The sequence below is a fragment of the Lepidothrix coronata genome, unplaced genomic scaffold, assembly GCF_001604755.1.
Source record: "Lepidothrix coronata isolate B3197 unplaced genomic scaffold, Lepidothrix_coronata-1.0 Scaffold141, whole genome shotgun sequence".
Lineage (NCBI taxonomy): Eukaryota > Metazoa > Chordata > Aves > Passeriformes > Pipridae > Lepidothrix > Lepidothrix coronata.
This window is the reverse complement of record NW_016690321.1, coordinates 1,181,826-1,193,890: the sequence shown is the minus strand read 5'-3', so window position 1 is coordinate 1,193,890 and position 12,065 is coordinate 1,181,826. Positions and strand designations below refer to the sequence as shown.

At 44.0% G+C, this 12,065-nt stretch overlaps 1 protein-coding gene across 7 annotated transcripts in view; it reads right to left on the bottom strand.

Moving 5' to 3' along the window:
- The window catches only part of TCF20 (transcription factor 20), a 136,424-nt gene that overhangs the window by 63,994 nt on the left and 60,365 nt on the right, over nucleotides 1–12,065 (bottom strand). Inside the window, exon 1 of one of the 7 annotated variants that reach the window (XM_017827640.1) lies at nucleotides 2,079–2,093. The exons of the other annotated variants lie outside the window; for them this stretch is intronic. The gene's annotated coding sequence lies outside the window, so the exon portion shown is untranslated. Of the gene's footprint in view, nucleotides 1–2,078; nucleotides 2,094–12,065 lie in introns of those variants that run through there. 7 annotated transcript variants of the gene reach the window in all.

The following is a 12,065-nucleotide window of genomic DNA, read 5'->3' as shown; positions in this document are numbered from 1 at the left end:
AATAACAAATCTGCTCCTATTTCTTTTCACATAGGGAACCATGATTAACCTGCTCCAGGTTGCAAAGGTATATTAAACTATACATTTCAGCAAAAATGCATGTTTTATCAATCCCAAAGCCTCTGAAACCTGATTTAGAGGTCAAAGCTCAAAATCGTGTCAAAACACATAAAATTCTACTAGAAAGGATGCTAAGAGACTTAAAGCTCAGTAGTCTGAAGAATACCAAACCTGCAAGAAGATCTAAAGACCTCCCACCAGATGTTTAAGTCTAATATTACAAAGTCCAAAAGCTATCCCAAAACTATAAGCATTAGAAGATTAGAGTAGCAAGTCATATATTTTATATAAAAGGTGTTGTCATACTCCCACTCAGAAGGCATAGTAGCTTGCCTACTAATTTAACCAGAACATTCAAAAATATGCATTTCATGTACCAACAATTTACAGAAATGAGGCAATACTATTCTCCTCTCCTTGTAATATTAACAAAGTTTAAGAGACAGATGACTAAACTAATAAATATCTCTTTCCTTTTTTTAATAGTAATTCTTTCTGCAGCATGTTAATGCAGCTGCCTTTTTATATGCCAACTGAATCTAATGCAGAGACAACCGATGAAATAATACAGCTTCAAACAACTCAATTTAAAGTGAACAAATAAATATGAAACCCCATTTAAAGATGTAGATTTAAGGGGAAAAAAACCAAACCAAAACACTTCAGCCAAATGGAACTTCATAAACAACAATACTAAAAACTATTTATCACGTACACTTAACCAAATGGACTTGGTTATGCTATGTGACACTCATCTATAAGCCTCAAAAAACAAAGTTATCTTACCAAAAAGCAGCCTAAAAAACAGATGAAAGAAATCAGCTCTTCTTGAATTAAGTTCAGCCAATGTGCTACAAACCTAACCCAGAGGCTGCTGTATCTCCATCATCCAGTCACTTTACTGTTCTACAAAGTCTGGGTATAGAGGTGATCCAACTGCTCCATGCACACCTACTGGTCAGGAAGCATGTTAAAAATCAAACGCTCCAAAGAATTACCCATGGATGCACCAACAGATGGCAACAAGCGACACAGACGTGAATAGCTTTCAAAATGCTAACCCAAACACAGAAAGCTCTGAAACTCAATCCCCTCACAGGTGTACATCTTATTTTTCTTTTGTTTTCAAAGGAGGACTTAACCCAAACTGGAACGGTAAAGGAAATAATGCTGCAGTTTAATCAATCTGCCTGCCCTTTTAATATAGGGGGAACGTCATGGAAAAGACAGTATACACAAGAAATAAAGAATTCTGGTGGTGCCAAATCTACTCACATAGACAATCGCTTGTTGATTCACACGCAAACGTGCTCTTATTTGCAACTTAATAACAGAGTCCCAGAGCCATTACACAGCTCTGATACACAGGTTAAAACACTTGGCTTACATAACTTTCTCTTAAGTCTTCCCTCAAGGTAAGGAAAAATAACTTCCAACTGCAGTCCTAAACACAACTTGTAGCAAAGTAAGCAGCATTAACAAAAGACAATCTGATCCTCTGGGCAGCCCAAACACAGTTATATCCTGATTATCTCTTCAGATGAACAACGCTGCACTGAGCCTCCACAAAGCAGAAAAGCGCTGCCAACCTTAAACATTCCCAAAACAGCCCGTCCACCTACTGCAACTGGAGCACATGGTGCATCCATCCCCTCCAACAGTTTTAATCGTTTATCCCTTGAGCAGAAGCACCAATTCACACAAAAACTTCACAATTCTTGCAAAGGACCATTCTTCCGGGGCAGGAAAACAGGTGGGCACCTCACCACACAACACGAGGGCCTCTCTGAACACACGTAAACAAACAGTTTTTTCTTTAAAGAAAAAGGGGGAGGTGAAGAAGGATAAACTTCCCAAGAGCCCTTTCACAAGCCCTCCTCGTACCCTGCGCTCACCCAACTCACGGATAAGCCCTTACTTGCCCAGGGAGCCCCGGCCTCCCCCGCCAGGAGCCGCGCTCCCTCCCGAGGCCTCCCGCACACACCGACCCAGCCCGTGCGAGCGCGGTCGCCCCTTACCTGAGACCCCCCCCCCCCCCCCGTGCTCGGCGCCCCCGCCGCGGCGGGCGGGGCNTTTGTCACTGTGTTTCCCCCCCACATTCAATAAAAGATGGAGATTCCCCTTGGCTCTCCTTTTGTTGCTACTGTATTTATAAAAACATTTTTTAATTGTCTTTCATGGCAGATTAAATAGCCAGGTTAAGTTGCAGTTGGGTTTTGATCCTTCTAATTTTCTCTCCGTGTAATCTCACAACATCCTTGCAGTCCTTCTGAGTTGCCTGCCCCTTCTTCCTAAGGTCATAACTCCATGAGTTTTTTCTCCACAAGTTCCAGCCAAAGCTCTGTTTAGCCAGACCAGTCTTCTGCCCTGCTGGCTCATCTTTCAGCACATGGGGACAGTTCGCTCCTGCATCTTTTAAGATTTCCTTCTTGAAGAATGTCCAGCCTTCCTTGGACTCTTTTGCCCTTCAGGAGTGCCTCCCAAGGGACTCTGTCAACCAGGCTCCTAAACAAACCAGAGTCTCTGCTCTCTGGAAGTCCAAGGTGGCAGTTCTGCTCCACCTTGGACCACCTCCCTTACTTCTCCAAGAACTGAAAACTATCATTTTGTGATTGCTGTGCCCAGGTTGGCCTCCAACCATCACACCACCCACCAGTGCTTCTCTGTTCACAGACAACAGGTCCAGCAGCTGCCTTCCCTAGTTGTCTCATTCACCAGCTGTGTCAGATGTTATTTGCCCCCCACTCCAGGAACCTCCCAGACTGTTTGTGCCCTGTTTTGTATTTCCAGCAGACAGCATAATGCTGATCACACAGCATTCGCTACATTTATCATATAACCATTTATGTTAGTTTTAAAAAGTCACATATAGCACTCCCATTATTCCACAACGTCTACTCATAGAAAACACTGCTGGACTAATCAAATCTCATGGAAATTCAAGTGTATCCAGGCATTTGACCACAGGTAACAGCAAAGTGAAGATACCGTATTGGAGGCTGATTAACAACATTTCATGATGGTGTACGATGGTTTATTCCTGTTCTGGCAAGTGTGACAGCGCATATTTTTCTTTCGGCTAATAAGTTTTAGGTATGTTTTTAACAGTCATTAATGGTGCTGTATATGGACACAAGCCATTCAGCCAGCTCTGCTAATACCAAGTCTTCAGATCAGTTAAAAGCTATCAACAACAGTTTGCAGCACATAATACAGGAAGAGTGATATGAACAATACTTCCAATAAACTGTTCTATGGTTTCTAGCATAGTGGCTCCCTGTACAATTTCTAGATACGTACTGAGTTCTTATCAGAGCTCATCAGAGGGTTCTGTTTATGATTTGCAATTTACTAGCAATTAGATGACTGAGTTCATATCAGTAAAATACTACAAAATAAATCATCATATTCCAGCACTGAATACACAATGATTCCGTACACAGTTATTGGTATGAACACAGACATCCCGCGTGCTTGCAGTGAAGAGGTGGGGGGGAAAGTAATTTTCCTAGCTTTTTTGTATTTGTTGCATCACAATGCAGGCAAGAAATAATAGGCTTCTTAAATGGAGAGCAGATCAAATCTCAAAGGGACTCAAGCCAGAGTTCTCCCACAAAGAACCTGGTAACATTTCTTCCACTTTTCTAATATCATCACAGGTTACAAACACAAAGAACACTGCAAAAACCACACGCGTATTCAGTCTCCAGGCTGAGCTGATAAGAAGATGGTTGCACTTTTGTCTACCAATTCTTAACTCTGTTCTTGAGGAATCACTGGGTAAGAGGCAGGAAAAAACAGAAATCTTACTGCAACATGACTGCTCTTTTGTATCCAGGTGAAAACTGAAAGTTTGACTGCTTGTGCTGTGGTTCACAAGTGCAGCACAAACAAGTTCAATAGGTAAAATTCAGTTCTCACATTTTTTGTCTTCAAAGGCAAATAGGCAGCATATCACAAGACTCTAGAACACCTAGAGCTGATCTTATCCTCCAGTAAGGCTAAACAGAATCCCCTTTTGATTACATGTCAGCCTTAACTTTCAAGTCTTTGGATGTAGCTTTTTATTTTTCTCCTCTCCTTTTTTTAAAGAGAAAGGAAACGCATGTACATGCATAATGAAGAACATAATTTGCTTTTCCAAGTGTCCCCAAACAAATCAATACCTATCTTAGTGGTAATCAGCAGTGGAAAGGCTCAGCTGAACTAACCAAGGAGTGGTGTAGGTAGACACTAGTGTGACACTGATGTACCAGCAGTGCTGTACACAGCTAAGACATCTCCCATTTTTCCAGTTCAGTCAAGACTAAAGTCTACTCAAAAACTGTAAGGAAGGAGACACGAGTCATGGGAATAACTGAACCAACTTTTGTTTCTTTTTTTTTTTAATAAGAAAAGTTTGATAGAAACAGAATTGCACATCAAGGTTCCACTACAGGAACAGCCTCTTCTGCATAATTTTAGATAAGTATAAACCTCTGCTTACACTATGTTTGTGTTCTCTATCAGTAACCCTAAACAGCTTCTAAAATTAAGAAAAATTCTGCATCGTATATAAACACTATTAAAAGGGGTTATAAATACTTAAGACAGCCTTTATTTTTTATTTTAAAAGTCCAAAAGCTAAACCGGAAAGCAAAACGTTATTTTGAGAGCAATCTCATCAAGAGAGTCAATAAAAACCACCTTTTGCTATCGGAGTGCAGTTTAATTTCTTGAATGGGAAGAGCTGGTTGGTCTCAGTCCAGTCTTCATCAACAAATCAGCACATTAGTTGGCTCTTCAGAAATTGTTGTACATAATCTTTCCTGTCTTGGAGGCCAACCACAAGATTAAGTAACACAAAATCTCACACGGCCAGTTACGGTACACACTGAAGCCTGAGACGCCAGCACTGCCAAAAATGTTACTAAATCTTTTGAAGTTAAAAAATCTCAGGTTCCCAAAACATTAGCCTAATACCCTTCATAAGTATAAAACATAACCGAACAGAGTATTAAAAAATAAACGTATCTTTTAATTAAAAAGCTATCCCACCCAAATAGAGATCTGGCATACCCTGTGTCAAAAGGCAAGATACGCACAGCCAGCTATAAACTCTTAAATATACCCTTATCTAAAATTACAGGGAATCCAAGCAAGCAGCATAAAACTGTTCCAGCTTATTACATATTATGCCCTCACTCCAGAGAGAAACCTGCCAAGCTGGTAGAATAGCAACAGGAACTGTGCAATGCAGCTCTTACGGAGGGACCCTTCCAAGAGCGGCACTACTGCCATTTTGCTGTGCTTCATGGGTGGTTTAGTTAAACATGACCTAAAAAGGAAGGGAGAGACGGACTATGCAATGATTTTCTTTTTAACATTGTACCAAGAGCCCAAAAGGTCATCTTTGCACACATTTCCACAGGAAGTGGGAAAGGGGAAAAATCTCAAACCCTACACATTTTGCTTTGCCCTACAGGCTTTAGACATGTACGAATTATAGGCAAAAACCATACTAAAAAGTAAAAAGCATGTTTTTACTTACACCTTTTTAAGTCTTTAAATTTAATCTGAGTACCTTTAAAATACAGTAAACAGGTTAATACCTCCCCATTTCTTCCACTAAAGATTAAGGAAGCCTCTTCTGACAATAAAAGGTCTCCTTTACAATACACAAATAAGTTTTCTGTTTCATTTGAAAAACCTTTAGTTCTTATTTATGCATTACAGAAACAGATTTTCTCCTTTAATAAAAATTCATTTCCAGCCTTTTTAATGAAGCATTAGTAACAAAGAAAAGGAACAACAACAAAAACAAAATTCCTGACCTCCTGTTAAAGTTGCTAATAACAAATCTGCTCCTATTTCTTTTCACATAGGGAACCATGATTAACCTGCTCCAGGTTGCAAAGGTATATTAAACTATACATTTCAGCAAAAATGCATGTTTTATCAATCCCAAAGCCTCTGAAACCTGATTTAGAGGTCAAAGCTCAAAATCGTGTCAAAACACATAAAATTCTACTAGAAAGGATGCTAAGAGACTTAAAGCTCAGTAGTCTGAAGAATACCAAACCTGCAAGAAGATCTAAAGACCTCCCACCAGATGTTTAAGTCTAATATTACAAAGTCCAAAAGCTATCCCAAAACTATAAGCATTAGAAGATTAGAGTAGCAAGTCATATATTTTATATAAAAGGTGTTGTCATACTCCCACTCAGAAGGCATAGTAGCTTGCCTACTAATTTAACCAGAACATTCAAAAATATGCATTTCATGTACCAACAATTTACAGAAATGAGGCAATACTATTCTCCTCTCCTTGTAATATTAACAAAGTTTAAGAGACAGATGACTAAACTAATAAATATCTCTTTCCTTTTTTTAATAGTAATTCTTTCTGCAGCATGTTAATGCAGCTGCCTTTTTATATGCCAACTGAATCTAATGCAGAGACAACCGATGAAATAATACAGCTTCAAACAACTCAATTTAAAGTGAACAAATAAATATGAAACCCCATTTAAAGATGTAGATTTAAGGGGAAAAAAACCAAACCAAAACACTTCAGCCAAATGGAACTTCATAAACAACAATACTAAAAACTATTTATCACGTACACTTAACCAAATGGACTTGGTTATGCTATGTGACACTCATCTATAAGCCTCAAAAAACAAAGTTATCTTACCAAAAAGCAGCCTAAAAAACAGATGAAAGAAATCAGCTCTTCTTGAATTAAGTTCAGCCAATGTGCTACAAACCTAACCCAGAGGCTGCTGTATCTCCATCATCCAGTCACTTTACTGTTCTACAAAGTCTGGGTATAGAGGTGATCCAACTGCTCCATGCACACCTACTGGTCAGGAAGCATGTTAAAAATCAAACGCTCCAAAGAATTACCCATGGATGCACCAACAGATGGCAACAAGCGACACAGACGTGAATAGCTTTCAAAATGCTAACCCAAACACAGAAAGCTCTGAAACTCAATCCCCTCACAGGTGTACATCTTATTTTTCTTTTGTTTTCAAAGGAGGACTTAACCCAAACTGGAACGGTAAAGGAAATAATGCTGCAGTTTAATCAATCTGCCTGCCCTTTTAATATAGGGGGAACGTCATGGAAAAGACAGTATACACAAGAAATAAAGAATTCTGGTGGTGCCAAATCTACTCACATAGACAATCGCTTGTTGATTCACACGCAAACGTGCTCTTATTTGCAACTTAATAACAGAGTCCCAGAGCCATTACACAGCTCTGATACACAGGTTAAAACACTTGGCTTACATAACTTTCTCTTAAGTCTTCCCTCAAGGTAAGGAAAAATAACTTCCAACTGCAGTCCTAAACACAACTTGTAGCAAAGTAAGCAGCATTAACAAAAGACAATCTGATCCTCTGGGCAGCCCAAACACAGTTATATCCTGATTATCTCTTCAGATGAACAACGCTGCACTGAGCCTCCACAAAGCAGAAAAGCGCTGCCAACCTTAAACATTCCCAAAACAGCCCGTCCACCTACTGCAACTGGAGCACATGGTGCATCCATCCCCTCCAACAGTTTTAATCGTTTATCCCTTGAGCAGAAGCACCAATTCACACAAAAACTTCACAATTCTTGCAAAGGACCATTCTTCCGGGGCAGGAAAACAGGTGGGCACCTCACCACACAACACGAGGGCCTCTCTGAACACACGTAAACAAACAGTTTTTTCTTTAAAGAAAAAGGGGGAGGTGAAGAAGGATAAACTTCCCAAGAGCCCTTTCACAAGCCCTCCTCGTACCCTGCGCTCACCCAACTCACGGATAAGCCCTTACTTGCCCAGGGAGCCCCGGCCTCCCCCGCCAGGAGCCGCGCTCCCTCCCGAGGCCTCCCGCACACACCGACCCAGCCCGTGCGAGCGCGGTCGCCCCTTACCTGAGACCCCCCCCCCCCCCGCCGCCGTGCTCGGCGCCCCCGCCGCGGCGGGCGGGGCGGGGGCGGCTCAGCAGCGGGGGCAGCGGGCCCGGGTGTGGGTGCGGGGACCGGGCGGGGGCGCGGGGGCGTCCGGCCCCATCGTGCTCCCTCACCCGCACCTCACACACACAGGAAATAACACGGGGTCACCTGACCCCCGCCAGCCAATGGCGGCGCCCGATGGCGGTGCCAGCGCGCGCGCCAGCGGGAACGGCGGCGCGAGGCGGCGGGTCCGGGCCGGGCGCGGGAGGGATGGGAGCGCGAGGGAGGGGAGGGGGAGCGACGCGTGCGCGCGCGCCCCCGCGTGCAGGGACGTGCCTGCGCGCGCGGCGGCGGCGACGGCGGCGGGCGCGAGAAAGCCGCCGCCCCTCCCACCACCACGCGCCCGCTTAAAGGGGCCGCGCGCCACACTTTCCCCCCCTCCCCCTTCCCGCGCGCCGGGAGCACGTGGGCGAGGCGCGCCTGGCGCGCGTGCCGCCCGCCCCCGCCCCTGCGGCGGCACCGGGACACGCCCGGCCCGACCCCGGCCGCGCTCCGCCTGCGCGGGGAGGCACCGCTTCCCTCTCCTCATCAGTACTGCCCTCCCACCCCCAAGCTATTTCAAGAACCGGCTTTGGTCCGTTTGTTCGCTTCTCCCGGCCCGGCAGCGGTGGCCGGGCTGGGAGAGCTCCTGCTAGGGGGCTGGGAAGCCGCTCCACCGGCGCGGAGCCCCAGAGCACCCTCCGAGCCGGCGGTCAGGCCGCACACCCGGGCTCGGCGGCCCCCGAACGAGAGGTGCCTCAGCGGAGCCGCGGGGAGCTCTGTACACAACATGGAGGCGGCGGGGCCCGGGCTCTCCTGCCCCCGCAATGCCCCGCCAGCCCCGCACCACCCGGGCCACCAGGAGCGGCACCGCCAGCCCTCCCTCCGAGCGCCCTCCTGGCCTTGCTTTTGGGAGCCCGGTGGGTCCAGTTGCACTTCCTTGCTGGGGAAACGATTAAGCCTTTTTCAGATGATTCATTACTTTTTGGGGTTAAGGGTGAGGGGGCAAGGAGACTGGTGGAGGGGGCAGCTTAAGAGCAAAGATGCAGCACCTGTCAAATCATCACCTCCTTCACTTAAGCCTGCAAGCCAGCAAAGGAAGCTCTATATGACACTACAGTTTCCTCCATCTGCCACTGAGAGCATTTCACGTGAAAATGCAGGAGGAGGCTGGCAGCCTGTGAAGCTCCGAGTGCTGGGCAGGGAAAGCTCAAGCATCATTTAAAACTCGCTTTGCGAGGAACTTTACTGAGCAGATACGACAGTTTCAATAAATGCCCTGTTTCCCAAGCTTTGTTTCCCAGATCCTCAGCAAGCGGTATTCTGAGAGAAGGCCCCTGCTCATAGCTCATCCAAAAAGCAATGAACTGCTGAGGACTGTTGTAAGCACAGCCAGTTGACAACTTCACTGATGGCTCCTCCACAGGTGACTTGCTTTTTATGAAAAATAAATACGAACCACCACATCTTGTACCATGTGTTATCTGTCAAAAATAATTCGGAGGCTGGCTGGAATTCCATCTAGATAGGGCTGCAATGATGCCAGTAGTCTGGGGAAAACAACCAGAGCAGACAACAATTACACGTGCTTCTACTATGTGTCTTTCAAGTTAAGAATTCGTGGATGTTAGGGACTCCGAGCTGCTGGCCAGGCAATTGTGCATCAGGATTATCCAGGAAAGACTTGCCTGCTCCTTTTTGGACTCAACAGGCAATGGCTCCTTTCAGAGGGAAGTCTACTGCTGTTATCTATGCCTTATCTCCTTCCGATGAAATTACTGTGACGTGCTCCACATCAGCTCCCTGGGAATTGCAGTTGGAGCACACAGGCACTGCCCTGTTGCTCTCCCAGCGCAGCACACCCCTGGCTCTCCTTAACACTGGCCGCCCATTTGCATGTAGTATTTAAGGCTCGGTGCTTCGCTCATGGGAGGTGGAGGTCATCACTTCCTTTGCCTGGAGAAGAGGCTCCGACAGCACATTCCCTGTGACAAGCTGAGAGGTTGCTGTAGTAGGAAACAGCTTTAATCTTGTTGACTGCCATGGCATGCGAAGAGCTTGGTTAGAGCAGCATTCCCCCTGGGGATCCCGGACTGTGATAAAAGCTGTAATGGGGTGGGGGAACTCGATAAGGTTTTTATAATTTGATTTTCCATTATCTGTTTTCTGATTTTGAAGTGAAGCATCAATTGAGGTCGATCCTTTATGTAGATTTATAAGGCAGGAGTGCTTGGAGCGCTCTAACTTAAGCTAAACTTAAACTTACCTTAAGGTAAAATCCTTTGGTATATACAAAACCACGAGAGCACAGCTTATCTAGATAAGCTTGTTATTTTTCACTTAATGTCCAAAATGAAGTTGCAGCATAAATAGCAAAAGTTTTGTAAAATGCTCAAAAAAGCGCTATAAAACTACAAGGACAGTGAACGTTCATTAATTCAAATATTTTTCAAAGGACCAAAAATAAGTGAATTAGCATACTTAAATACCTAGATCTCTAACCTGGTGCACAGCAGCATTCCACATCTCCACTAATGATTATTTTATAGGCGTTACAGGGGAAATACAACACAAGTTGCTCAATATTTACAAGCTCAAAAGTACACGGCTGATTTTAAAGGATGAAATGAAGTTTTAAAAGAAATCGTGCTATAAATTACAGGCAAATTCATACTATTGTCAGCTGTTGCAGTACAGTAGACATCACTGGTAATACAGAGGGTCAATAAAAGTGCAGAATGAAAACAAAGCTATCAAAACTGTATTAGTTAAATATCATGCAAGCATAGACGCCATATCCTTTGCAGCTTTCAAAGTGATCTATCAGGCTTCAATATACAGCCCCACTGAGCTTAATGGATAATTTCATTCTCTCAGAAACTAATTTTTGGCTGTCTGCAGACTTCGGATGAAAAACCACTGTCATTAGTACACCTTGTTCACATCACCAAGTTTTTCTTAGCCACTGAACATTTCATTTTCTTTTCAGAAGGAAAAAATTCAACCTTCTGACTTGGCCATTCAGTGACAACTACTTACTTGACCACCATCAGTTACCAAAAAAAAAATAAATTATAAATAAAACATTATTAGGACAAATGAAGAAAGTAATCCCATCATGCTACCAGGGCTTCAATTCTGCAAACACACTATCAAGAGTGGGAATCCAACACTCATGCAAGCTTTTCTGCTTCAGGGTAAAGTCATCAGTAGCATCTATAAGCTCTTAAAGCAACTTATAAGTAAATCACCCTTCAATTCTGAAAAGAAAAAAAAACCAGAGATTTAAGGCCAAAAATGATTACTTACAAAAAAAACCCTTAAAGCATCAATTTTACAATCAACGCAACGAACTAAACAGGTTTGCACGTAATTTCCAGCAAATACATTCCATCATCAGAGAGTAAGTGCTGTAAATTTAGCCGATGCACTACACTACAGTCAAAAGAAAGATTGAAGTCTCTGCTTTTAGTGCAAGAAAATCAGCTCAGCCATAATTGTACAGAGCCACTATGGTACTACCACAACAGAAATCTTCCAAATCCTGCCCATTTCCTCCCAGAAACCCTTCCTGGCACCTCCTAATCAGAATGCTTTTGAGGACAGAGGCACAAACAAGGCAGAGACAGGCAGGAAAAGGGCCTCAAGACTTGGCACCCTCCTCTATGGTGGGTGGGAGATTCTGAGCAAAATAAAGCCCCCTAAGTAGCCCTCAGGGTTAGTGCCATTGCTCCTACCAGTGCTGCTGTCAGTGCACACATGCAAGCAATGTTGACACTCCTACTGCACATGAATTCTGCAATGGCTAAAGCAAATGTTTTTCCCTGTTATGCCTTAATGTAAGTGAGGCTTACCTTGCATAGCCCCTTCCCCACTCTCCCAGATCCCAGAGAAAAAAGGTCTTTCTGACCCCGAGAGGACTGACAAATGGAGATGGAGAGTCTCCCTCTGTCTTTGAGGTCACCACTTCTGATCTAGCCATAATTCAGTAATTACTCAGTTCGTATGGCTCTCCAGAAGCATACATTAGCAGCTTG